We start from the raw sequence: 4,337 nt of genomic DNA, 5'->3' as shown, positions 1-4,337 counted from the left end.
TTGCTTGTGCTCTCTCTCTCTCTGTCAAATGAATAAATAAAATCTAAAAAAAAAAAAACCAAAAGAACAAGAAGACCATGACTTTGCCTTTACGACATATTTTCCCCCCCAGAAGCTTCTTGGAGGTTTTCATCAAATGAATCCTCATGTCATTATCCTGTAGTGTACGAGGACAGGAAGGACCCAAGGGTTTGTTTTAAAGACCAACTGTCTTTCAAGGTTATCTGTAAAATCACTTTTTACCCCTCTTAGTTTACTTGAAACCTCCCAACAAATCTACTACCATTCAGAATGGTTTCTAAAAAAAAATTACTGGGGTGCCTGGGAGGCTCAGTCGTTAAGCTTCTGCCTTCGGCTCAGGTCATGATCCCAGGGTCCTGGGATCAAGTCCCACATCGGGGTCCCTGCTCTGCGGGAAGCCTGCTCTTCCTCTCCCACTCCCGCTGCTTGTGTTCCTGCTCTCACTATCTCTGTCTCTGGTGAATAAATAAATAAAATCTTTAAAAAAAATAAAAAATGAATAGAAATAAAAAAGAAAATTACTTTCGTTATTTAACAATTTTATTTATTTTAGTACTTGAGCTAGTTTGAATGAGACTCATTCATTTAATTTGCCTATTCATTCAATTTTCATGCTCTTCCTACATCCCCTACGTGCCCATGCATGGACACATACACACACACACACACACACACACACAATCAATGCCTGGCACAGAAGGTAAGTCCCAGGCTCAGACTGCAAGTAACTCACAAATTGGTATTTTATATTAATCTTCACCCCTAAGATGCTACTCATATTTTTTTCCCCAAGTTTCAGGAAGAATAGATCACCTGTTCTTAGATGAGGGTTGCCATACAATTGATCATCCAAATACAGTTTTGAAAGTGAACAGGGGTACCTTTATCAGTTATGCCTGGACCACAGACTCCCTTTTTGAGACAACTCTTTACTCTACCGGACCCCCAGTTTGTACCCATACACCCACACAACACTTTACTGGATATGCTGGTTTATGCTCATCTCCCTCCTCCAGACTGTAAGCCTCTTGGATCTTAGCTTCTAACGCTCCTCCCTCCTGCTGATGGTGGTGCAAGATGGCAGGAATGACCTGTGTTGTTCATGGTCAACCATGGCCGAGTTCATCTCCCAAGGTCAGGTAAATCACTCAGAGAGAAATAGGGTGTGGGGCAAAGAGCTTTTCACTAACAGGTTCCTCCACATAGAAACTCAACGCAAAAGGGAAGGAGGCCCCCGCCACCCACTTTCCTAAGGAGTAGGACGTCGACCCTTGTAATCAGCTTGCATCAGATGGGAAGCCAAGCTTCCTGCACAAAAAGCATGGCAGCCTAAGCCCCAGGAACTGGGTACATCAGAACCATTCTCAAGGCCAAAAATCCGAACAATTTCATCTACAGCGCTTGACTGCTGGCCAGATGCATGGTCCCTGATGCTCTAGTGCTATGATTTAAGGCGAATTATCGTAAGAGGAAGAAAATCAAAGTTATGTTCAAATCTAAGCACAAAAACTCATAATAATGTTCTCAAATTGAATTCACACATAGAATTATGACACCAGAACCTCAGCATGACAATTTTTATTACAATCCGTTTTTCCTCTGTCCTCACCACCCTATGAATCAAATTGGGGTCACACTAACAATAATCTAACTTGCACTGACTCTAGCTCTTAAACTGCATTAACATACAAACTCGTCTTCTGAAATTTCTCCCCTTAGGATTTCCGGATGTGACAGGAGCGTTTCATATGGGTTTATCAATAGTCCTTCTGTATTTCCCCCCTCTTTTTGCCTGCTTGTTAATGTCCCTGCTGTTATAGCTACTGAGGTCAGCCCTCTGATGTTGCCATTCATGGCAGGTTCCATGGAATATCCCCTACGCCTGCACAGCTGTAGGAAAACTGGCAGAACCAGCTGCACCTGGTATGGTGAGGACTTGGGAGAAGTCAGGCTGCTTTTGACTTGTCACTCCATGTCAGTCCTGAGAAGCTCCCGACCTGGTAGGCATTTGGAGAGGTTGCCGTAAACAGTGGCCATTCTGTTTTTCTGAGCCTGCCTCATGAACAGAAAAGCAGGGCTTCTGGGAGTCGATCTGTATGAGAACTTTTGGCTAAAAGAGGCTGAAACAAGGGATTTTGTACATGGGAAAGATTTAGGCACCTCCCTCCACCATCTTGTGCAGTGTGCAGCACAGCAGCATGGTCAAATGGTGTCTCAAAGAGCCTCTAGTATATAGCTCCCTGCTTCTAGGAGTTCAGATCCTCTCTCAGGAGTGACTCAGGAGTCAGATACTTGGAAATAAAGATGTCAGATTGATTGCTAATAAAAGCTAGGCTGAATTGTATAGACTTACCCACCGTAACAGGTCCTGCTGGTCTGCCATGGCCCCGTTAAACCTGGGGGACAGATCCCCGAACGGAACAAGAGTGGAAGGGGCTGAGTCAACCATGGCCGAGTTCATCTCCCAAGGTCAGGTAAATCACTCAGCTAGAGAGAAATAGGGTGTGGGGCAAGGAGATTTTCGCTAACAGTTTCCTCCACATAGAAACTCAAGGCAAAAGAAAAGGAGGCCCCAGCCACCCACTTTCCTAAGGATGCAGACATTGACCCTTGGAATCAGAATGGAACATGTACTCCTGTTTTGGTTTCCCTCCCAAGAAAATGCCCAAGTACCTTTCAAGGCCACAATCCACATCTGCTTGAGAGCAAAGCTCTTATTCTTCATCATTATGTTATACTGCTTCCCTGGAGTCCCTTGCATGTTATTAGTTTTCAATAAATGCTTACTAAAATACAAATCATTATTCTCATTGCCATTATTCTCACAGTCATAAGTCTGCATTACTAAATATACTCTTCTAAAATCGATCTTAAATCTATACAAAACATGAGAACCCAAGAAACTTGCCACATTCTTCCTGGGACATATTTTAGAATGAAAGTTGATGTGGAAATGTCTTCAGCTCATATTCTGAACAAAGCAAGAATGCTAGGAAATCCTCTTTCATCAATCATGGTAGTAGGTAGACTCTGGAATCTGAATGTTATAAAAGCTGGTGGGTATTTGGAGAGGTAGGATTAACAGAGTCAAATATTCAAGTGAGCTTGTTTTTATAAAAATAAACCCATACTGTATAAAGAGGTTTGCACTTCATACGATTGCTTATTTGTCTGGGTATCTTCATTTTTAAAAATCAGTAGCAGATTTACAGTATGTTTTAACAGCAGCCTGAGAAGTCACAGTAAAGTATGAAGTTAAAGTAACCTCTAATGCTAGAAAAGCTGGTCCTTAAATTTGGTGATCAGTAGCATCTCTCAGAATACGTCCAGATGAAGGTTGTTGAGAATAAAATTCAACTGGCTTACATAATGCTAAGAACTTTATTTGTTGTTTCATATAAAAAAAAGAAGTTAAAAAAAAAAAAGTCTAACGGTAGGGCCCTTGGAGGGTTGGTTAATTCAGTGGCTCAACACAGCCACCAGGGACCCTGATCTTTCTACCTTTCTCTTCTGCCATCCTCACTGCTTTGGCTTTTCTCCTCAGACTTGTCACCTCCTGGTCACAGTATAGCTACAATAGCTCCAGGCATCACATCTTGATTCATGTTCAAAGAATATAAGAAAAGAAGCCCTTTTCTTGAATCCCCGTTAGGAATGAGAAAAACTAGGGTTTGCTTCAGTAGCACATATACTAAAACTGGAATGAAACAGAGAAGCATGGGTCCTGTGCAAGAATGACATGAAAATTCATGAAGTGCTCTATACTAAGAAAAAAGAAAAAGAATGAGAAAAACTCTTTCATGAGAGCTCCTAAGACACTTCCCTCATGCCTCATTGACCAGAATTCTGTTGCCTGACTTTTCATAAACCAACCACTGGAAAGAATAATGGACTGTCCATGACTGACCAAGGTCATTCTTCAGAACTGAGGAGAGACCCGGCACCCTTCAAAGATCTTTTGGTTAGTAAATATATTTATAAAAATTCCAATTGTTCTACCTGTGTTCTATCTGTGTCACACATTTCTGTTTCTGAGAGTTGTAGGACAGTAGTTTTGCTGTGTCCATGTGCTCACGTTAGGCAGGCCTGATGAAAACCTTTTATAACTTTGACAGAGTCACCATAATTCTGATTGCTCTAGGCTTTGATGTTTCAGTGTCTTCAAAAGTGCCTCTATATTTCCTGGGATGAACCAATAGGCTGGTTTTTACTGAGCTTCTTTTTAAAAAAGTTTTGGGGGCACCTGAGTGGTGCCATTGGTTAAGTAAATGACTCTTGGTTGCGGCTCAAGTTGTGATCTTGGGTCACGAGATGGA

At 41.8% G+C, this 4,337-nt stretch overlaps 1 pseudogene; it reads left to right on the top strand.

The window, feature by feature from the left end:
• Positions 1-3,692: 3,692 nt before the first annotated feature.
• LOC118022020 lies at positions 3,693-3,790 on the top strand (annotated as a pseudogene).
• The last annotated feature ends 547 nt before the right edge of the window (positions 3,791-4,337 follow it).

Source organism: Mirounga leonina, unplaced genomic scaffold (genome assembly GCF_011800145.1).
Source record: "Mirounga leonina isolate KUSES-001 unplaced genomic scaffold, KU_Mleo_1.0 Mir_175, whole genome shotgun sequence".
Lineage (NCBI taxonomy): Eukaryota > Metazoa > Chordata > Mammalia > Carnivora > Phocidae > Mirounga > Mirounga leonina.
Note: the sequence above shows the minus strand (reverse complement) of the source record. Positions and strands in the feature narration are given on the sequence as shown.